General features: G+C 51.1%; 1 protein-coding gene across 6 annotated transcripts in view; it reads right to left on the bottom strand.

Moving 5' to 3' along the window:
- KIF1A (kinesin family member 1A) overlaps positions 1-20,778 on the bottom strand; it is a 192,140-nt gene extending 171,362 nt beyond the window's left edge. For all 6 annotated transcript variants that reach the window (XM_045029643.1, XM_045029646.1, XM_045029644.1 and 3 more), the window contains exon 1: positions 20,714-20,778. The gene's annotated coding sequence lies outside the window, so the exon portion shown is untranslated. The remainder of the gene's footprint in view (positions 1-20,713) is intronic.
- Positions 20,779-24,148: the final 3,370 nt, after the last annotated feature.

Consider the following 24,148-nt stretch of genomic DNA (forward strand, 5'->3'; position numbering starts at 1 on the left):
TCCAAAACGAACACAGCTGTGGAAGGCAGTAGGAAAGGAACACAGAAAAGAGGCAGGGAGACCGGTGACAGCTTGGGGTCAGAATTAAGGTGGTTTGGATGGCAATGGCTGTGCATTTCCTTACTTGCTAACATTTGGGATTATGTTTAACCTCACCTGGCTCTCCCCTTGACATTACTGACACATTATATACTAACCCTCCCCTCCAGCTGAAGGAGCGGTTTTCTCTGGGGCATTCATTCGCTTACATTTTGGCCCAGACGGGAAGGAAAAAGAAAGCAAGAGACTTTCTCTCTGTTGCTAGCTAGCTGCATGCAGAGCTCTCCTAAAAGTGCAGAGGGAATGGCGGCAGCAGCAAGGAGCAGACAGGCCCAGGCCCATGTACCGCAGCAGCACACACCAGATTTACGGCTCTCTCCTGTCACCGTCTGAGCTACAATTCCTGGACAGTGCTGCTGTTGCTTGGCGGCTGCAAAGAATCAGCACAGATGCTGGAGATGATGGCCCATGGGTACAATACACACAGCAGATGTCGGGGACTCAAACCCCAACAGCGAAGTTCGTTGTCTGACCGCAGAGAGACAGGCAACACCAGCAAGGTCCGATCAAAAGTTCTTTATTGACAAGTGCACGTGTCAGTAAAAGAACAGCTCGTATCCGAAGAGAACCAGCCCCTCTTTACAGCTTAGTATTAGCTTATATAGACAGTTTTATTACGTCATAGATCATTCACTAGAGCAACCCACCCCCTTTGTCTAACAACTAGAAATTAGACACCTTTTAATATATACGCATGCCTAGTCTCTACAGCATTAAATTGTTAATATCTCAACAAGCGCCAAAGGTTAGGAATGCGAGGGAGTTAAAACACACCGAACACTAAACCAAGGAGTTAGAGTCAGAACTGTGAGATGCTTGTGTGTCTTATCAGTTCTTCAGACAGTGTTTCTCAATATAACACAGCTGGTCCCAGCCCCTTCACTGATCTCACTGTTTCCCAGGGCTTTGTGAGACAATGCTGCTTCTCAGTATTTTCCACTCTGGGATTACCCAGAAACCTCTAGATGCTTGACTTCAGTCAGGTTGGCACAACTGGTTTTGTGCTACATCTTTATTCAGGCCTAACACAGACACACTGTAATGCTGCTAAGCCTAGCAGGTTTTCAAACCGATGGAAGGGGGAAAAGCAGCATTATTAAATTGCACTGCTAATGGAAGGCCTGGGCTGCACGATTTGAGACCAGGAGCTACAGATATAGAATAAGGGTATGGCTACACTTGGGAGTTGCAGTGCTGGGAGTTACAGCACTGGTCGTACAGCTGTGTAGGGAAAGCGCTGGTGTGTGGCCACACTCACAGCTACCAGCGCTGCAGTGTGGCCACATTTGCAGCATTTGCAGTGCTGTTGGGAGTGATGCATTATGGGCAGCTATCCCAGCGTTCAAGTGGCAGCAACATGCTTTTCAAAAGAGGGGGGTGGGGTGGAGTGTGACAGGGACCGGGGGAGAGAGAGAGAGTGGCTTTTTGGAGCCGACACTGTATCAGCTCCCTGCCTTGCAAAATCAGAAAATTTTCCCGACCCCTTACTCTTAACTGCAAACAACCTGCAGACCAGATAAGCAGCTGCTCCAACGGACTCCCTTTCTCCTCCCTGCCCCCGCTGTTTCTATCCTCAAGCAAACACTCATCCCCCTGCCTTTCTCATTCACAGCAAGATAGTGGGTTATCTCATTTGATTGTTCACAGTCAGTTACAGATTGATCACAGCAAACAGGAGCTGTGTTTGTTATTTAGATAAGCAGCTCCCGGAGCCCCGAGTTCACAACAAAACAAAGAGAGGCAGCATAACAAAACAAAGAGAGTAATTTAGTTAAAAGCATTCTGGGATATCTCCTAATACCCTAGAGGCCAATAACAGCGCTGGTGTGTGGCCACACTGTACGAGCAGCGCTGCAATCATTATACCCCAAGCAGACCCAGGTGTACAGCCAGCGCTGCAGCCAGGGAGTTGCAGCGCTGGATGTGCCCTGCAGGTGTGGACAGTTACTAATTGCAGCACTGGAAAGCCTCCACCAGCGCTGCAACTCTCAAGTGTAGCCATACCCTAAGACTGGGAAGGGCTCAGCAAAGTGCATGGGCAACAGATCCTCTCAGCTGAAAGTGGCTATGGCTCAGTTTTCTCCCTTTCTTTGCCAGCTCTGGCCAGCCACTGGTGGCTGTTATATCTGCTCCTACACTTCCCATTACCTCTTCTGGATTCCAGAGAACTCCTGTAGCTGCCAGTGCTGCGAAGGGCAGAAGTGTCTCTGATCACTGCTGTTGGTCTCACGATGGCAAGGAGAACTCTGGCAATGCTGTTTTTGCTTTTGACTCCATTCAGCAAGCTCACCCCTCTGAATGCTCCCACACTCTGGTGCACATCAGATTAGGAACCTCCAGCGAGAATCCTCGGCTCCTGCACAATGCGTGTCTCTGATCCTGGAGGTCACATGTCCTAGTGCTCTCTTGAGGCTTGGAATTCTCCCTCTAATGCTGGCTTGGTGCCTCTTTTCCCAAACGCCCAGCAGCCACACAGCATCCAGTCTGATACTGGTGCTGCCACGCTACACTGCTGGTTCCAGCCCACAGCCATGCAGCGGGAGGCCACCAGCGCAACTGGGTTGTGTGTGCTGCTACTACTGCTGGTTGTCATTCATGGCAGAACAAAAAATGAATCATATTTGCAAATGCAGTTCCTTAGTGCAAGAGGAAGCCTAGCTCGGACAGAGAGGAGAAAGTAGTCTAGGGAGTGGAGTGAGTGTCTGATCAGTCTCTTATGAACAGCTCAGAGACACATGAGCCAAATTGGACAGCCTCTGGGACCAAACAGGGAGAAGATAAACTAGAGGTAGCCAAAGTCAAAGCATCTCCTGCACTGTTAGATTGTTTTATTGATACTGGATTAATTTATTATGCTCAATAACTATCACTGTTTCAATGGGAACTGCAGGTTCTCTGAGACAGTACATGAATAGAATGGTTGTAGTTTTCCACCATCCTCTCTCTCCAGTTAGCACCTGCTCAAAGGGATTCTGTTTGGATACTGCTACCACATTCTAGCTTAACGCTGAAGACTCACTTCTTTTTCCTTTGCTTTCACTCATTCACTTGGCAGCACACACTCACTTCAGGCTTGATCAGTCAGCGGGCATCTTTCCACTGGCTTCAGAGGGCTTTGCATCATACCCTTATTGCATTTCCTTTTGGAAGGTGCCTGGAGATTTCCAGACGCCGTCAAGTGCTATCGACACTGAAGATGTCTACCCTAACTGCCCGCCATGTATCTCTTGTTGTGTAACTCCTTATCACACTGCTCCTTGAGTCATCACCACAGATAGCCCTTTTCCTCTGACTTCCTCTTCATCCTCCCATAGCCTCAGGTGCAGATGGTACTCATTTTCTGCCACGTATTTCAGTCTTGAGCTAGTCCATACAAGCTTCTGGGTGTCATGTTGATGGATTTGGAGTCTGTGTCTGCTGTTCTGCATAATGTTCCTCTAGGTCACTCTCTTCTTTTCTTCCCACGTGGTGTCCGTATTGTCACTTGATATGAAAAATGTGTTGGGGGCATCCTTAAAGCATATCCTACATATGTCCATCGTCGTCTTCTTACCATATTTGATGCTTTAGGCTGGTTTGCTCAAGAATGTCTGATGTTGCAAGAAACTCTTTCCAATGGAGTCTGAAAGATCTTCTGCAGGCATTTACTTTAGAATGAATTGATCTTATAAATTTCTTTTGTAGATGTCCATGACTCTGCTCCATAAAGGAGGACAGACGCGATGCCAATGTTAAAAAAGTGTATTTGTGAGTCAGTGCCAATCATGCTACTATTCCAAATCTTTTCAAGCTCATACAAGCTGTTTGCTGCTTTTGATATTTGTTGCTTAATATCTAGCACAGTTTCACCATAATTACTCATCCCAGTCTAGACAGGTAAAATGACTTACTTCTTCCAGAGTTTCTCCTTTTACTCCAATGGTTGCTTTTGGGACACTGATAGCCATATATTTTGTCTTCCCCTTGTTGCTAAACAAACCAACTTGTTTTGCCGTATCTGCCAAAGGCTGGGTCTTTTCTTCCACTGAGCGATGTATTGCACTAAGCAAGAACTAAAGGGATACTAGGGAGTCTGTTATTCTTCTTACTGTAGGAAAGAAAAAATACTACTGCCACAATAGCATGCTTCAATCAAGGCACAAGTCATTTCTACACTAGTACCACTTAGGCCTAAAAAATACCACCTCTGAGACACTTATGGAGGGGAAATGAAGGCTGTTCGCAGGGAGTAACTGATTGATGGGATATGTTGATTGATTCATGCTGTATGTCAGATGCAGAATGACCAGAACTCCAGACAACAAAGTCACAGATCTATGATTAAAACAGGTGTAGCTGGATGTAAATGGTTTAGTCTATTCCTGCTAGTATGGGATACAAGGCAGATGAATTTGTAAGGCTTTCCTACGTCCATTTATTAAAGCAGGATGTTAGGGCCAGTCCTGAGCATTTTACACAAATGATTTAAATTCCCCAAACCCAATTTAATAATCATATGAAACCCCTAAAATAAAACAAATGCAGTGTCTTGTTAAACCTTCAGAGGAAAGGCAAGTTGCAAACTTGGAGTAGTTCAGGGAATCAGATACATATAGGTGCGATGGGAGAGCAGAAACAAAAAATGCTGTGCCAAGCTTCTTTCACTGGAAATAAGCTGGTTTGTAGGGGATTATCATGGACAGTGCACAGCTGATGAGTAGGCCTATAAGAAAGGAGGACCCGACAAACATTGCGGGGGGCCACACCCATAAAAAGATATAAACAGCACAGAGTTAAAATTATATCAACTATCCTGGATGGCCCTGCAAGATTGATTGAAATCAGAGTGAAAAGTTGCTTCAGGGCTGGGTGAGTGAGATATTGCCACTATGCTTCCTGATTTGGAACAAACAAATTTCCTGTGTATCACCCCTTTATTTGAATAATATAAATCATGTACGTGGTCTATACAATATCCTACATGCGACACAGAAAACAAAGTTGATCTCATATCTTATAGAGCAAGAAAGAATTAAAGTTATAGATTAAGTATATTAAAACTCATATTTTAATTCACATGCTGTTCAAGTTATATTTAAAATAGAAGCATCAAGTCCTGCAGTCCTTACTTGGTTTTTACCCAGTCCTTACACTAGGCAAAATTCCCATTTGTTTCAAACAAAAATTTGACTGAGTAAGGCCAGAAGAACAGAGAAGAACAGAAAAAGGATATCAGGATTTGGTCCTGTGCTAATATTAGAGCTGGCCAGGAAATGATTTATTTTCTCTGCAAACATTTTTTATTAAAAATAAATAAATAAATAAAAATTAAAAAAGGAGATTTTTCACTAAAATATTTTAGGGTTTTCATCAAAAAAACAAAACTGTAGCTGGTTGGAAAATGGAATTCCCCTCTCAGAGGAAATTCCAATGTTTCAACATTTATTTTTGTGCTGCTGCTTCTTCTGCATGGTGATAGGGGAACAGTGAAAACAATACTGTGACTACAGTTGGATCTTGAGGTCTCTTGTCCGTTCCAGAGCTGGGGGGGGGGTAGCTATGTGAATAGCTGTCATACCTTCAGGATGAGCATAGATTGGGCAATTGTCCCTGATGTGTCCAACAGTTTGCAGTTTCTTGTGCTGAATCAGCATGAAACATCAAAATAGCAAAAATTTTCACATAATGAAAAGCCGAGAAGAAAATTGATTCAGAAATACTGAAATGACAAATACAGACTTTTTCAATGAAAAGCAAGTGTTTTGTTTCAAAATGTAGATTTTGAACTTTTGTTCAGACTTGACAGCTTGGCTTAAAATGACAAAAGCAAAATTTTCCTGTGGAGCAGACATTTTGAAATGAAAAAAAAATTTGTGAATGTTCATTCAAGATGAAAATTTTCATTGCATTCTTCTAGTGCATATTTTCTCACAGGAAATTTAGGTGAAACCAGACAAACATTTTGGCCAAAATATTTTTTTTTAAATGGAGGTTTGTTTTTTCAACAAAACTCTGCAAAATTAAATAAAAACTGACTTTTTTTGCCAAAAAATCTGTTTTGTAGAAAAGTATTGAGCAGATCAATTAATACAGTGAGGGTCATACCTTTGTAATGTACATTTAGCCAAGTACTGTACCACTTCTACCATAAGTACATAGGTTTCGGACAAGGCTATCCTTGTCTTTTGCACTGACAGATGCCTTTTGGAAGAGAAGAGAGGGAAACAAAAGTTGTCACTCACAGCCCTCATTCCCCATCTACTAGCAGCTGTTTTAGGACACCCCTACCCAGGGATGAGCTGGAGCCGGTTCACACCAGTTCGCACGAACCGGTTGTTCAATTTAGAAGCGGTTTTAGAACCGCTTGTGAACTGGGTTCCCTGCGAGGGAAGCTTTGATGGACTCTGGCCGGGAAGTGTGTAATTCCTCCTCCCAGCCGCCGGGGAGGCGCTGCGCTGCTCTGAGGGAGCCATGTGAGCTGCCTCCTGGCCCTGTTGCTGCTGCTGCTCCTTGGACCTCTGGCCCTGGGGCTCCTGCTGCTGCCTGGTGGGTCCCCGGCTGCTCTGCTGGGCCTGAGCTGCGTCCTGCTGCTCGGGCTGCTCCCAGCCGCTCTCCCCGTGTGAGTGTCTGCACCCCCTGCCCCCAGCCACCCCCTGCCCCCAGCCCCTGCCATCCCTCCTGCCCCCTGCCACCCCCCTGCCCCCAGCCCCTGCCCCCAGCCCCTGCCATCCCTCCTGCCCCCTGCCACCCCCTGCCCCTGCCACCCCCCTGCCCCCAGCCCCTGCCCACAGCCCCTGCCATCCCTCCTGCCCCCTGCCACCCCCTCCCCCCGCCCCTGCCATCCCTCCTGCCCCCTGCCACCCCCCTGCCCACAGCCCCTGCCATCCCTCCTGCCCACAGCCCCTGCCATCCCTCCTGCCCCCTGCCACCCCCCTACCATCCCTCCTGCTCCCTGCCACCCCCCTACCCACAGCCAGCCCCTGCTGCACCTCCTGCCCTGCCCGCTGCCACCCCCTGCCCGCAGCCACCCACAGCCACCCCCTGCCCACAGCCACCCCGTCTTAACCCCCACCCCCAGCCCCTGCCACCCCCCCTGCCCACAGCCAGCCCCTGCTGCACCTCCTGCCCTGCCCGCAGCCACCCCCAGCCCTCAGCCACCCACAGCCACCCCCTGCCCACAGCCACCCCGTCTTAACCCCCAGCCCCTGCCACCCCCCCTGCCCACAGCCAGCCCCTGCTGCACCTCCTGCCCTGCCCGCAGCCACCCCCAGCCCCTGCCGCTCCCCTGCCTGCAGCCACCCCCTGCCCACAGCCACCCCGTCTTCACCCCTGCTCCCATCCCCTGCCACCCCCCCACCCCCTGTCACAGCCCCTGCCACCCTCCCTTGCCACAGCCCCTGCCACCCTCCCTGCCCCCTGCCACAGCCCTGCCCACAGCCAGCCCCTGCCCCCTGCCTGCCACAGCCCCTGCCACCCCCCCTGCCCACAGCCAGCCCCTGCCACCCCCCCGCCACAGCCCCTGCCCGCAGCTCCTGCCACCCCCATGCCCCCAGCCACAGCCCCTTTCCCCGCCACAGCCCGTCTGCACCACCTGCCCACAGCCAGCCCCTGTTGCAACCAGCCCGTGTCACACTCCCTGCCTCCAGCTAGCCCTGCCCCACACCCCCGTCTGCAGCCAGCCCCATGTCCACTGGTGCCCTGCAGTTCCCAGGGCAGTAACCCTGCACACCTGCAGGGAGCAGCTGCGACCCAAACATGTGCACACCCTAGGGTGACCAGACAGCAAGTGTGAAAAATCGGGACGGGGGTGAGAGGTAATAGGAGCCTATATAAGAAAAAGACCCAAAAATTGAGACTGTCCCTAGAAAATTGGGACATCTGGTCACCCTGGCACACCCCAAGGGAGTGGCGGGGACCCACACATGTGAAACGGAGCTCATTTCCAGTTCAGGCCCATCTTTTTAAAAAAGAACTTTAGGTAGGGGTAACATACATCTGTATTTTCCCAGAGATGTCAGGCTTTTAGGTTCTTAAATCGCTGTCTGGGTGGTAAATTTTAAAAATTCCTCCCGGGGAAAATACGGATGTATGGTAACCCTATTGGTACAAAAAATACATACAGTGGCACATCCCTTAAATCAGAACTTTTTATAGGGAACCGATTAATAAGATTTTAGCAGCTCATCACTGCCCCACCCCCCACCCCACCCCCCGACTACAGTTCAGAGGAGAGCCCTTTTCATCTGCTTGCCATGATGCAGCCACATGGCAAAGAAGCAGGGCCAGCTCCAGGCACCAGCGAAGCAAGCAGGTGCCTGGGGTGGCCAATAGAAAGGGGCGGCACTCCATCCGTTGTTGGGGCGGCACGTCTAGGTCTGCGGCAGCAATTCGGCGGCGGGTACTTCAGCGCCTCGCTTCCTCTTCGGCGGCAGCTCAATCGCTCCACTTCAATCGGGTGTTTTCTTTTTTTTTTTTCTTCGCTGGTTGCGAAGAAGGGCCATAGCAGAATGGCAGCACAGAGATCGATGAAGCAGGCACAGGGCCTGTGTCGATGCTGAAAGGTGGCACTGTCAGTGGCACAGTGACCCAGCACCCTTTGGTGGCACTATTCAGTGCTGGCTCTGAGGGCAGCGTGCCACCTCCTGAATTCCAGGGGCCCCTTCCTGAAGCATATGAGCTTTCCTCGGGGGTTTCCCAACCAATTGGGCCCACAAAAGGCTCCACCCAGCTTAGCTCATGAGATCTGACACAATCACAACCTGAGATAAGGACCTGTCTGTGCGACACAGGGACATTTTATGGCTGGAAGATAAACGACAGGCCTATCAGAGCATGCTGATTAATCCTACTTGATCTAGTTAATTTAGGAGGGATTAACTAACAAGCTTTCCCTTAATCCATGGCACTGCCTGCTCACAAACCCCACATGGCTCAGTCCACTGGGGGACAAAACAAGGGAGCAAGATCACATCCTGGACCCCCGGGATCAGGCAACAACTGCTCCCATGTAAAAGAGTCTTTTCTGCCTGCATTGCTTCCTGACAACTGTCCTTTGTCAACAGTTAATAAGAGACATTGGGGGGCGGGGGACGAGTGGAATCAGAGAGATGCCGAGTCAGCAGCCACTACTCCTTTAACTGGAAAATTCACTCTCACATGCCAAAGAGATGAGCTGTTCTGACCCCTGACAGTGCTCGCACCTTTCCTTACAACTGTGTTGCATCCTCTGAGGAAGGCAGCCATTCCGCAAGAAATCACACCATCATCTAACTCCGTCAGGCATCTCTCCTCCTCCCCTGCTACCGATGGAGCTCGGTTCCAGAGTCTGAATTCCCCTAAACGCTGCATGACGCAACAGTCCTACACCCGACAGCACTCACAGCAAACATTGTTCAAAAGGCAAGAGCACGCTCCGGGAAAACAAAAACTCAATGGTGAAAATCTCTCTCTCATCTCCTCTCTTTTGTGCCTAAGCCTCATTTTAGCAGATTTGGTAAAATCCAGCCAGCTGCCTTTCCTGCCCAGCCTCTATGCAGAGGAGCCCATAATGAGTGCTGTTTTCCAAATCAATAATTCAGTAATCTGAGTGCAGCGCTGAAGACAGTAGTGGCTCTTATCACCATCCAGACGCTGGGCTCTCCGCTTTCAGATGGGAGGCAGACAGCGCAAGAGGAACGGCGATCAGGAGTAAGGGGGAGAGGTTGGACCAAAAAAGGGACAGGGCCCAGTTTCTGCAGCCTTGAACCAGAAATCACTAGGCTGTCACCGCCAGGAGCCCACAAAACCAATGGCCACTGCCTTTAAGCAACCAACATCTTTAACTCTGATGCACCCGATCCTTTCTAAACTGACACTCACTGGGGGCTCCAGACTGCAATACAGCACGCCCTGCCTGAGCCAGGGAAACACGGTTAAAGATAAGCACATGAGCACTCCCATTGAAGTCAAGGGACTATTCATGTGCTTAAAGTTAAGCACGTGATTCAGTGTTTCACTGGATCGGGCTAGAGCTCTCAGCACCGTACAGGATCAAGCCCTACACCCAGAATGTTAGCTGCCCCATTCAGGGCCCCTTCCCCAGTATTCTAGGGGTGGTGTTTCTGGAACTGAACACAGTCTGTTCTGTTGGATGAGCTGGAATCAGCCTTGCAATCCAGCAGCAGCAGGACACAAATGCTCCTGCCCTTTTATTTCCACAGCTACCGCCACCCCAACTCAGCTCCGTGTGACATTGAAACCACGATCAGATATTCAGATTTCTGAATACATTGCTTGACCCAGAAATTTGTTTTTGCATGCACTGGCCTCCAACTGAACCGGTATATCTAGGGGAGGCATTAGAGTGACAGGGAAGTGCAGGATGGAGATCCAGCCCTTGTCTACCTTCTGCATATGCTCTGGAGCTGTCCAAAAATCAGTAGCTTTGAGAGAGGTGTGCTTTGGAGCTCACTAACAGGGCTTTCTCTTTGTGTTCCAGCCAGAACTATTCTTACTGGGGCTTCCCAATCCAAAGCTCTCACATAGGGGGCATGCACCTTTGGGGCTGAGCCCTATTTGGAGAGCTCCATAACTGGTGCCAATGCCTCCCGCTAGCCCTGGGCACAGGGGGAATTTCACCCGCACGGATTCACAAGAGCCCTGCTTCCTACGTGACAAACGACTGATGCAGAAGCACTGGAAATCCCTGTCCACATCCTGACACAGAAAACTAGTCCAGAGGTCACATGACATGGCATCGCTTGAAAGAGCAGTGTTAAGGGGCAGCATCACAACTGGGATGGCATTTGGGATCAGCTCCTCAGCTAGTGTAAACCAGCTGTGCTCTGCTGAAGTCAGAGGAGCGACACTCTTTTATCCCAACTGGGAATTAGGCCCATCACCTCCAGTGGAGCAATGCTGGTTTACACCAGCCAAGCATTTGGCCCATTGTCTTTAGTTCTGGGTTTGTTCCCATGACAGATGACTGAGTGAGGAGTACAAGGCGCTCCATTGTTGGGCTTTATTAAACAGCACCAGAGACAACTGTTGGTTGATGTCATTGTTCTGTGATGACAATGTCCTGGCTCTAGATGGCATCTATTCTCTGGGACCTGCTATGTGCCAAGCATCAGCTCTCCTTCGTTTCCTGGGTCTTACACTCTCTCATCTCATCGCTTTGGTTTTCTCTGCAACACAAAGCCCGGAGCAAGCACCAGCCAGCCTCGCATGAGATGATGAATTTGGCTCTTGTGACAGAGCACCCCATAAGGCTTCATGGAAATATGCTTATGAATGTATATATATATATATATATATATATATATATATATATATATATATATATGACACAACTGGAATATGCTTTATGCTACATATGCCACGTAACATATCTCTGTAAAGACTATGACCTACTGAATTTATTCATCCTATTTGTATGCATGTGTCATTGTATTTGAAGTTATGAATATTGGCTGTGTACTTGCTTGATTTCTAAGTAGCCTTAGTACAGCATTTGCTCAGCTTCTTGAGAAAGGAATGTGCAAATTAAGTGCCCAATCAAGAAACACTTAAAGGACAATTAATCTTGGAAACTTCCAATCCACCTAAGAAGTCTACCTGAGGACATTCAGGGTAGCATGTAAACAATGGCTGCTGCCTGTAAAAAGTGGGTCATGCATGGACATGTGACTTGCCCATGTGACTCCAAAACTCCACCTTGGAATTGGACTTTGCATAGGAGAGAGGAGAGGGTCTCCACCCACAAGAGAAAGTCTGCTTAAACCCTGGGAGACCCCTCCATTTTGGCTTCAGCTGGCTCAAGAGATAGCCTCTCCACCCCCAAGGATACTTGAAAGAAACTGGAACAAAGGACAGTAACTACAGGGGGTGTGAGTGATTGCTGGACCCAAACTAGAAGGAGACTAGTCTGTAAGAGGAAGCTTACTGGTATACCATGGAGTGTGAGATTTTGTCTGTATTCAGTTTTGTGAGTTTACCCTGTATAACTTTTATACAGGGTAAAACGGTTGTATTTGGGGTTTGGACCCCATTGGGAGCTGGGCATCTGAGTGTTAAAGACAGGAACACTTCTTAAGTTGCTTTCAGTTAAGTCTGCAGCTTTGGGGCATTTGGTTCAGACGCTGGATCTGTGTTAGGGCAGACTGGCGTGTCTGGCTCAACAAGACAGGGTGCTGGAGACCCAAGCTGGCAGGGAAAGCCGGGACAGAGGTAGTCTTGGCACATTGGTTGGCAGCCCCAGGGGTTTCTGTGATCATACAGTCCCCTTTTTGCATTATTTATTCTGTCATGTTTGCTTTTTTTGTTTTACTCCATACAACAAAAAAAATATTTAATTTTAAAACAAACGTGCAAATATAATGAATAGATGTTAATTCATAAGAACATAAGAACGGCCGTACCAGGTCAGACCAAAGGTCCATCTAGCCCAGTATCTGTCTACCGACAGTGGCCAATGCCAGGTGCCCCAGAGGGAGTGAACCTAACAGGCAATGATCAAGTGATCTCTCTCCTGCCATCCACCTCCATCCTCTGACGAACAGAGGCTAGGGACACCATTCTTTACCCATTCTGGCTAATAGTCATTTATGGACTTAACCACCATGAATTTATCCAGTTCTCTTTTAAACATTGTTATAGTCCTCGCCTTCACAACCTCCTCAGGTAAGGAGTTCCACAAGTTGACTGTGCGCTGCGTGAAGAAGAACTTCCTTTTATTTGTTTTAAACCTGCTGCCTATTAATTTCATTTGGTGACCCCTAGTTCTTGTATTATGGGAATAAGTAAATAACTTTTCCTTATCCACTTTCTCAACATCACTCATGATTTTATATACCTCTATCATATCCCCCCTTAGTCTCCTCTTTTCCAAGCTGAAGAGTCCTAGCATCTTTAATCTTTCCTCATATGGGACCCTCCTCCAAACCCCTAATCATTTTAGTTGCCCTTTTTTGAACCTTTTCTAGTGCTAGAATATCTTTTTTGAGGTGAGGAGACCACATCTGTACACAGTATTCAAGATGTGGGCGTACCATGGATTTATATAAGGGCAATAATATATTCTCAGTCTTATTCTCTATACCCTTTTTAATGATTCCTAACATCCTGTTTGCTCTTTTGACCGCCTCTGCACACTGCATGGACATCTTCAGAGAACTATCCACGATGACTCCAAGATCTTTTTCCTGACTCATCGTAGCTAAATTAGCCCCCATCATGTTGTATGTATAGTTGGGGTTATTTTTTCCAATGTGCATTACTTTACATTTATCCACATTAAATTTCATTTGCCATTTTGTTGCCCAATCACTTAGTTTTCTGAGATCTTTTTGATCTGCTTTGGTCTTAACTATCTTGAGTAGTTTAGTATCATCTGCAAACTTTGCCACCTCACTGTTTACCCCTTTCTCCAGATCATTTATGAATAAATTGAATAGGATTGGTCCTAGGACTGACCCTTGGGGAACACCACTAATTACCCCTCTCCATTCTGAGAATTTACCATTAATTTCTACCCTTTGTTCCCTGTCTTTTAACCAGTTCTCAATCCATGAAAGGACCTTCCCTTTTATCCCATGACAGCTTAATTTACGTAAGAGCCTTTGGTGAGGGACCTTGTCAAAGGCTTTCTGGAAATCTAAGTACACTATGTCCACTGGATCCCCCTTGTCCACATATTTTTGACCCCTTCAAAGAACTCTAATAGATTAGTAAGACACGATTTCCCTTTACAGAAACTATGTTGACTATTGCTCAACAGTTTATGTTTTTCTGTGTGTCTGACAATTTTATTCTTAACTATTGTTTCGACTAAATTGCCTGGTACCGACATTAGACTTACCGGTCTGTAATTGCTGGGATCACCTCTGGAGCCCTTTTTAAATATTGGCGTTACATTAGCTAACTTCCAGTCATTGCGTACCGAAGCCGATTTAAAGGACAGGTTACAAACCTTAGTTAATAGTTCCGCAACTTCACATTTGAGTTCTTTCAGAACTCTTGGGTGAATGCCATCGGGTCCCGGTGACTTGTTAATGATGAGTTTATCAATTAATTCCAAAACCTCCTCTAGTGACACTTCAATCTGTGACAGTTCCTCAGATTTGTCACCTACAAAAGCCAGCTCAGGTTTGGGAATCTCCCTAACATCCTCAGCCATGAAGACTGAAGCAAAGAATCCATTTAGTTTCTCTGCAATGACTTTATCGTCTTTAAGCGCTCCTTTTGTATCTCGATCGTCAAAGGGCCCCACTGGTTGTTTAGCAGGCTTCCTGCTTCTGATGTACTTAAAAAACATTTTGTTATTACCTTTGGAGTTTTTGGCTAGCCGTTCTTCAAACTCCTCTTTGGCTTTTCTTATTACACTCTTGCACTTAAGTTGGCAGTGTTTGTGCTCCTTTCTATTTGCCTCACTAGGATTTGAGTTCCCCTTTTTAAGGAAGTCTTTTTATCTCTTACTGCTTCTTTTACATGGTTGTTAAGCCACGGTGGCTGTTTTTTAGTTCTTTTACTGTGTTTCTTAATTTGGGGTATACCTTGAAGTTGGGCCTCTATTATGGTGTCTTTAAAAAGCGCCCATGCAGCTTGCAGGGATTTCACTTTAGTCACTGTACCTTTTAATTTGTTTAACTAACCCCCTCATTTTTGTATAGTTCCTCCTTTTGAAATTAAATGCCACAGTGTTGGGCTGTTGAGATGTTCTTCCCACCACAAGGATGTTAAATGTTATTATATCATGGTCACTATTTCCAAGTGGTCCTGCTATAGTTACCTCTTGGACCAGCTCCTGCGCTCCACTCAGGATTAAATCTAGAGTCGCCTCTCCCCTTGTGGGTTCCCGTACCAGCTGCTCCATGAAGCAGTCATTTAAAGTATCGAGAAATTTTATCTCTGCATTTCGTCCTGAAGTGAAATGTTCCCAGTCAATATGGGGATAATTGAAATCCCCCACTATTATTGGGTTCTTAATTTTGATAAGAACCCAAAACACCATCTTAACATTCAAAATAATTAAACAAATTGATGGGGGAGACTGAAGGACTGGGGAGGTTTGGGTAATAAATAGGGGGTCACCAGCTTGTCAGGTCTGCATGGTAGGGACTGCATGTCGGTACAACTCCTAGCACAGTCTGGCCCTGAACCTGACTACAGCCTCTGGGAACTGCCACAATATAGCTAGCAACTAAAGAAGCAGCATGGTCTAGTGGGTAGGGCACTGGACTGGCAGACAGGAGGCACAAGTGCCAATCCTGGCTAGGTTAATAGCCTGCTGGGTGAATTGGGCAAGTCACTTCACTTACATGTGTCTTTCCTGCCCACTGCCTCTCTTGTCTAGTTAAACTGTCGGTTCTCTGGGGCAGCAATTGTTCTAGTCTCATTCAGGGCAGATGCTGCTGAAACATGAATAAAAGCAACAGTGACCATAAAGAAAAACAAAACAATGCCACCTAAGTAGCAAAAGGGTAGCTAAGATGGGTGTCAAGGGGGAGGGAGCCAGGTCCAGAGGCACCTCCTCAATGAAGGTTGTGTGTGTATGTGAGTGCAGTCACCTCTCCGCTCAATGAGGAGTTAGCCCAGCCCAGCACTGTGGAGAATTCAAATGTATTCAGAGCTTTCAAAACCAAGCGCACCAGCAGGAAGTCTGTCACTGTGTAGGCAGACAGTGTAAGGAACGCACACTGGGTGTGGTGGGGTCACTGGCTCCCAAGCCGGGGGGGGGGGTGGCTACTGTTCACCACAAGCCACTGGGCTTGGCAACAGCCCTGCTGAAAGGGGTAGACAGTGCCAGTGCCCTTTGGTGCAGTGGAAGATCCAAACCGGATCAGCAGGGGCGCAGCCTGCGCTGGCCATGCAGCTGAGAGAACACCTTGGAGCCTCTGCTGGTTACATGGAAATGTTATGTCTGAAAGCCATGCCAGGATTCCTTACACCCAGCACCCAGTTTACACCCAGTGTGGACAGCTGCCATCTCAGTGAATTAAAATGGAGGATGCTGGAGTTGTGGAGTCACACCCACCTACCCTAGGGCTGGGCCAGGCCCACTAACTGCAGACACCAGAAGAGAGACTAGACCCCTGCCCAGGAGCAGGGCTTTGTTCTCCTGGAATGGAGGATGAAGCAGCCCTGACATAAAGCTGCTCCACCAGAGTGCAGACCAAGCGCAAGGTCCATGGGGCAAGAGATAGACAGTACAGGTGGGTATCACTCTCCTGATGATATTTTGCCTCTTGTTTCGAAACAGCCTTGCCAGGAGGCCTCCTGTGTATGTTGGACAAGAGAAGTTATGATTGATACATGAGGTCTCTCAAGAATCTGATTCCCCACTGGTACCAATGGAGTCCTATAGCTATGGCTGGGGACAAATGGATGGTGGTTCAAGATGACCCCAGTATTTAGTCACTGGATGTCGCTGCCCCAGCTGATGCATGGCTGACAGGCTTTGAGGGAGATGTCACCAGCTCCCCACTTCACCATATCTACAATAGTTTAGGAAGTCACTATGGATCTGAGTCCCCATTGCCCAGCCCATGTGCAGTCACCAACCCCCACGCAAAGGTCAGAATGGTAACATGTTCTATTCCCTTTGCATGGATGTGAAGGGCTGCTCATGGGCCAGGGCAATGGGGAAACAACCCTGTGGGTGCCTACAGAGGGTAGCACTAGTTCTAGGCACAGGTACTGGACATGTCGGGGATTTGCTCAATATGCAGTGGGCCCAGCTCTGAAAATTTCATAGACCAATGGGCCCACCACTGCAACCCTCCCTCATGGTGGCTAGTACTTACTCACCCAGGAACCTCATGGGACACAATGGCTGTGTAAGGATGCAATACTCAGTGGAGCCAAAGGCTGCAAGTTTGGCCCTTTACTTGGCTCTGCCGAAGCTTTAGGTGCTGTGTGTCCTGGTGAAGTGAGGATCGGGGGGCGGGGGGAGGAGAGAGAAGCAAAGGCGGCAACTAGGCGGAAGGACTCCCAGTAAAACAAAGGAAAATAATTAGGGCTGAAATCTGACAAACAAACATCTTTGGGCACCCTCCCTTCTTATACTTAATGTTCAGCCAATCAGCTGCCTACCGAGAACTTCGTATCCAGCTGTACTTGAAGTTTCCTGCTCTCTACCTTCTACTTGTCCCCCAAGCCATAGGACCTGGGCCTGCGCTCTTGTCAACTTTCTCAAGCTATGTACAGTCAGTACTTGGATGGGCAACTCCAAGAAAAATTCAAGGCTCACTGGAAGTGGCACTGGTGATTCAAGAGCAGACATTCCCCCTGCCCCCCGCACATGCGCACACACACACACACACACCCCTGCATCTGAGCCAGTGGCAGCAGAGGGCACCAAGTAGGTGGCTGAGGTCCTGACCTGCTGGCATAATTAGAAGTCTTCTGACATTAATTACAAGTGTTAGAATGGTGCTAGTGTCGTGTGTGTGTGCATGTGCACCATGATGTCTCAACCAAACTTGCCATTTTGGAGGTTGCGTTCTGCCTGCCTAAATGTCCTTTTCACTAAAACCAAAAACATTTGCTGTCCTAATCCAGGGGAACTGAATTGAGCCAGCACTCTGTGCGTTGTGCTGACACTGCTGCTATTAGCATTTGAAAAATAGTACCCAGCCCTTCTGATTGGGAAATAAACCTTTCCAAATTAACATGGCATTACACTGACGCCACTGCCAACCCTCAAAAGAATAAAAGCGTCAGCATGACCTTTCCTGGCATTTCAGGAGCCATTTACCCATCCACCCCCCTACAGAAGTGACGCTAGGGAGCACTGCTATAAGAGGGACAGGGGAGACAAGGCTGAGCTGAAGGGCTATCTTACAAAGTCTGCAGAAAAGCAGACCCGCTAGCTCCAGTGTGTATCATTTTGTCCATCCATCTCTGTTGGGGTTGATAATGAAACCTAACGATGACAGGTTAAATCCTATTTGCAGTGTTGCTGTAGACATATCAGTCCCAGGATATGAGACAGACAAGGTAGGTAGGTGAAATCTTTTACAGAACCAACTTCTGTTGGTGGAACGGACAAGCTTTCGAGCTACGCAGAGCTCTTCTTCAGGTCTAGTGCATTTTAGCAGAAACACCCACCTGCTCTGTGATTGTAGGGGCAGCCTGCTACGACTGGTGCTGCTTTCCCCCTGCAATCTGAGCCCTGAACTACTGCCAAGTATTTGCTCTCCATGGGGCTAGACTTATAGGACTAGACTGTGTTAGAACAGTCTGTTTCCCAACAGGGCTGAAGCTGATAGCTACAGGTGTCTGCATTTAAATGGTACCTGTAGATAAAGTAAAAACTAGGAGTCCGGTGGACTGTTAGTCTTTAAGATGCCACTGGACTCCTCATTGATTCTGTGGATACAGACTAACATGACTACCCCTCTGATACGTAGATAAAGTAGAATCTGTGGAATTATTTGGGTTTCTTTGGAGTGAAGGTGCTGTAGGAATGTCAGATACTAGGTGTTGTTGTTGGGTTCCCAGTGAGCAGACACACCCAAATTCACAGAGTGGGACAGGCAGGAATAGCGTCTCCCAGCTCTCCTTCATCCCAGCTACAGACAGCAACTGCAGAGCTGTGCCTGGCCTCAGCAGAAGAGAGAGGAGCCTGAATTCGGCCCACTAGATCTTCCCCAGTGCGTGCCCAGGCACTAGCCATGCTCAGTGCACTTAGCCATGTCCACAGGCAGCCATGTTGTTCCCAAGATGGCCTTGAGTGACAAAGCAGGCAGCATGCTCTGAACCCTGACCCTCCAAGTCTGGAAGCATTCCCTCCCACACACCAATGACCCAGGGTGCCAGAGGCGCAAGATCATTCTCGAAGCTGGACTCTGGCAGGCCAGGGCACGCTCCCAGCTGGGGCATGTCCCTCTTCCCTTTGTCTAGAAGGATGAGGACATTCAGAACGTGGACTGTGAGCCATCTGACCTTTTCAGCTCAGTTAGCAGAGCAGGCTCGAACCACGGAATAGCACTACACACCCTCCCTCTTTCTCCTAACATCCAACAAATACACACGTGCTGCCAGCCCTACCACGACAGCAGCACAGCCTCAAAAACCTGCAAAATGGCCGACACCCAGCCATGGCTTCCCAGCCAAACCCTCTGCCCAGCCCCTTGGAATTTTGGAAAAAGGAGAAATGAAGACCTCTCCCTGGTGAGTAACATCTTCCCCCATGTGCATCGGATGAGAGCATCCACTGCAGCTGCTGCTAGGGACACTCTGCATTCCACCATACAGAGCGACTCTAACATGCACATCCATCTGCAGCTTCCCTTGAAGATGCTTATTCGTCAAAAAGCCTTTTGGTCAGTGCCCCTACCACATTCCCAAGGCAAACTGAATGTGGAAGGCAGATAGACAAGTCACCAACAAACCCAGTGACAGACCTGGACAGCAAGATGGACATTTTGCTTACACTCTCTCTGCCCCATTATGCCTCTCTGGAAAATGCCATTTATCCCAAGGAGCCCGGTTTGGAATCGAACCCAGGGCACAGGGTGTTGCCAGATCCCACGGCAGCCTGGATCCCATGACTTCTGCCCACTGGATGGCAGCCCCGGATCCAGGCCCCATGACTCTGCATTCTCTCCATCACTCTGACACGAACAGGGTGGGGTGATGGTTTGTATTGAGGCATGGCTGCCTCCTAACCCTTCTCGCTGGATTTCTTTCTGTGATACATGCAGCAATGTAGCTATGGTGGTAAATAACAGGGAGCACCCAGGGCTGAGGCGCTGCCCAGGACGGGAGAGAGGATCAGGAGAAAGGGCTGGCAGAGAAGAGCCATGAGGAACTGCCATCCCTATTATTTAGGAGCAGATCCCAGCAGAATTCACTAGCCCAAACCCCTACTTCAGGGACAGGAACTTTGGATAGGGCAGGCAGGTACACACAGCCTGGGGGTAGGGTGACCAGACAGCAAAAGTGAAAAATCAGGACGGGGGTGGGGGGTAATAGGAGCCTATACAAGAAAAAGACCCAACAATCGGGACTGTCTCTATAAAATCAGGACATCTGGTCACCCTACCTGGGGGAAGCATCCGAGAAGCAGGGAGATGCTGGGAAGCTACATGGATTCCTGATGAGCAAGCAGCAATATTTATTTTTTACTAGAGAAGCAACGTTCTCCCCCTGCCACACCCGACACTCGGCATCTCCAACCTTCCCTTGCCTGTTTTCCACTCCTGCCTCGCCAATCCCCTAGGATTATACCCTCCCCTCCCCACCACCATCTCCCCGGCTACTCCTGTTCTCGCCAAGGGTGGCAAGAAACCAGCCGTAGCGGGCATAACATCGGCTGATCCGCCCCTGCTCCCCGCACCCAGGGAGGGCTTGCACCCTGTTTCACCTGGGTGGGGTGGGAAGGTCTCATGGGGCTTGTCTCTCCCCCCACTGTCCCAACCCCGCCGGGGGTCCAGCCCAGCCAGGGGACAGGGCAGGGTGCGTGGCCCTAGGGGGTGCAGGGCGCTGCGAACCTGCTCCATTGTTCTCCCCGCAACGGCGAGGGAGCGGGGGTCTGACCCAAACGGGTCTGCCCAGGCTGCTGCCCAGAGGTGACGAATCCCAGCGACAGCTGCTGGGGCTCCCGCCTCTGCCCGATGCACCTGCCGGGCCCGGGGCTGGAGGATGCTCTTACCTCGGCCGCGGCTCAGCGGCTCCCCGCGATCGCCACAGGCATCGGCAGACTGCAGCCGGCGCTCCGTGAGCTGCTCTGCGCCGCCGCCGCGCCGGGCTCAGGGGTGCGCGGCCCGCCCCCCCTCGGCCGCTGGTTGGCTGCGCTGGACGCCCGGCCAGCGAGCGGGGGGCCGCTGGGTGACATCACGGCTGGGGCCGGGCCGTCACTGCGGCAACGGGGGGGCGATCTCGAGGCACACAGCCCCTCCCCAAAAAACACTGTCCCTGGCACCGCCCCCGGGACCCCCAGCCTCCTTCCCAAGCCCCTCCCAGGGACCTGCAGCCCCCCCGCACCGGCCCCTGGGACCCCCAGCCTCCTTCCCAAGCCCCTCCCAGGGACCTGCAGCCCCCCCCTGCACCGGCCCCTGGGACCCCCAGCCTCCTTCCCAAGCCCCTCCCAGGGACCTGCAGCCCCCCCCTGCACCGGCCCCTGGGACCCCCAGCCTCCTTCCCAAGCCCCTCCCAGGGACCTGCAGCCCCCCCGCACCACCCCCAGCCTCCTTCCCAAGCCCTCCCAGGGACCTGCACCCCCGGCACCGGCCTCCGGGACTCCCAGCCCCCTTCCCAAGCCCCTCCCAGGGACCTGCAGCCTCCCCCACAACCCTGGCTCCCACACCGCCCAACTCCTGCCCCGCTGGGATCCCCAGCCTGCAGTCCCCACTCCAACTCCTCCCCCCCCCCCCGCGCACAGACACAGCCCTCTATGGAGCCCCCCCAGGACTCCCAGCCCCTCCCCAAACTCTGCCCCTCCCAGGGACTCCGAACCCAGCAGACCCCACCCCAACTCTTGCCTCCCCAAGGATACTCAGCCCACAGCCCCCATCCCAAATCCTGCCCCCCAGAGACCACTAGCCCATCAGCTTTCATCCAAATCCTGCCTCCCAGGGGCGGCTCTAGGAATTTTCCTCCAGGGCAGATTGGCAGTGGCCCTGGAGGTTTTTCGCCTTCCTCCGAAGCATGGGGCAGGGGTCGCTTGCTAAAGGAGTGGGTAGATCGGCTTATGTGGCCTGCATCTTGCAGGAGGTCAGACTAGATGATCATAATGGTCCCTTCTGATCTTGAATTCTATGATTCTATGATTTGCACTGCCCCAAGCAGGGCGGCACGCCGCGGGGGCGCTCTGGCAGTCGCCAGTCCCGCGGCTCTAGTGGACCTCCTGCAGACATGCCTGCGGAGGGTCTGGTGGTCCCGCGGCTTCGGTGGACCTCCCGCAGGCGTGCCTGCGGATGCTCCACAGGAGCCGCGGGACCAGCGGACCTTCCGCAGGCATGCCTGCGGGAGGTCTGCCGGAGCCACCTGCCGCCCTCCCGCGGGACGCCGCCCCAAGCGCGTGCTTGACGCGCTGGGGTCTGGAGCCGGCCCTGCTGCCTCCACAACCTCCAGAGACCCCCACCCAGCAGCCCTTACCCAAATCCTGCAACCCCCAGCCCTACTCCAAATCCCTCCCCCCTCCACCACACCTATGCAGATCCCCCCAAAGCCCTCAGCCCAAATCCCACCCCCAGCCCAGCAGCCCCATCCTAAATCCTGCCCCTCCAGACCCACAGCTCAGCAGCCTCCACAGCTCAGCAGCCTCCACCCCAAATCCTCCCCCCACACTCACCACCCAGGCACATCCCCTGCAACTGCTGCACCTGCTGGAGCCCCAGCATAATCCCCCAAGACCCTCAGTCCAGCAGATCTCACCTGCTGCCCCAATCCCCCATGGAGACAGGGATGGTCTCGCCCCCGCTTCCCTCTCCCAGCCCTTAAAGGAGAAATAGCCTCACAGACACATAGCTGTGTTGTTAAAAAGATGCCTGTATGCAGGGAGCAGCATGGTCCAGTGGATGGAGCACTGGGCTAGGATGCAGAAGACTGGACTTCTGTTCCCAGCACTGCCACCCACCTGTTGTGTGACCTTGAGCAATTTCCCCTTTCTGGGCCTCTTTTTCCCTGGTGTATTTAGGCTGTATGCCCTGCCCTGAAGAACTTGTCTCTCACTATGTGTATAGCAACTAACGCAATGGGACCTTGTAGCGAGTCGGTGTGGCTCCCCTCCTGCCCAGCAGAGGGCGCCCCCTCCCAGAAGCCCAGCTGGGCTGAGCCACCACTTCCTGTCCCCGCCCCCCGGAAGTCAAGGGGCGGGACAGGAAGTAGAAAAGGAGAACGCCAGAGCTCAGTCAGGAGCCAGCCACCGCCGCGAGCAGACGTGCCGGCGGGAGCTCCCGACTGGGAACCCTCCAGGACCCGAGGCGGCGATCCGGACTGGCCCCCACTGCCCCGCGCCCGGTACGAAGAGGAACCTGCGGAACTTCCCCGGGATCGGGACCCGGAGCAGCCGCCAGGACTTCCTCCCTCCCGGTACGAGGGGGAGCCGCCGCCGCCGCTTCCGCCCTGCTGTTACCCGGAGGAGCCATCAGAGGCCGCCGGACCGGACTTCCAGCAGGAGTTGCCGGACCTGCCTCCAAGCCCTGGTCCCGAGGAGCCCATGCAGATGGACTGGCCCGACCTCCCGGCGACCGAGGAGCAGGTACCCACGGAGGGGGAGATGGACTGTAGCCCGGGGATAGCCGACCCCTGTCAGGCTATAGGCACCGAGGTGCCCATGTCGGTGTGTTTCGGTCAGGACCCCACTGACCAGCGGCCGTGCTAGCCGCTAATAGGGCCCCGGGCTGGGACACAGTGGAGTGGGTGGGCCTGTGTCCCCCCCTGCCACCCCACTCACGGGTGGCAGTCTCCCCCTCACCCCAGCGCTCAGGCTTAGGCTTACCTGAACTGCTGCTCAGCCCTGTATAAGGGTCTGAGCCCTCTGTATGTTGCTGCCCCGCCCTGAGCTAGGGCCTGGGCCTATAAACTGAACTGCTGCTCAGCCCTGTATAAGGGTCTGAGCCCTCTGTATGTTGCTGCCCCGCCCTGAGCTAGGGCCTGGGCCTATAAACTGAGCTGCTGCTCAGCCCTGTAAAAGGGTCTGAGCCCTCTGTGTGTTGTTGCCCCGCCCTGACTGTGGGCCTGGGCCTCCACAAACTGACTGGGTGCCTTGTGTTCAGCCCCTGCCTGAGGGTCTGAACCTGTGAACCTTCTAATTGAGACTGATCGCTGTTGCCCAGCCCCCTGTTCCAGAGGGCCTAGGATTGAGACTGATTGCTGTTACCCCAGCCCCTGCTCCAGAGGGCCAGGGCTTATCTGAACTGCTGTTGCCCTGCCCTGCTCCAGAGGGCCAGGGCTTATCTGAACTGCTGTTGCCCTGCCCTGCTCCAGAGGGCCAGGGCTTATCTGAACTGCTGTTGCCCTGCCCTGCTCCAGAGGGCCAGGGCTTATCTGAACTGCTGTTGCCCTGCCCTGCTCCAGAGGGCCAGGGCTTATCTGAACTGCTGTTGCCCTGCCCTGCTCCAGAGGGCCAGGGCTTATCTGAACT

The sequence above is a fragment of the Mauremys mutica genome, chromosome 9, assembly GCF_020497125.1.
Source record: "Mauremys mutica isolate MM-2020 ecotype Southern chromosome 9, ASM2049712v1, whole genome shotgun sequence".
NCBI lineage: Eukaryota > Metazoa > Chordata > Testudines > Geoemydidae > Mauremys > Mauremys mutica.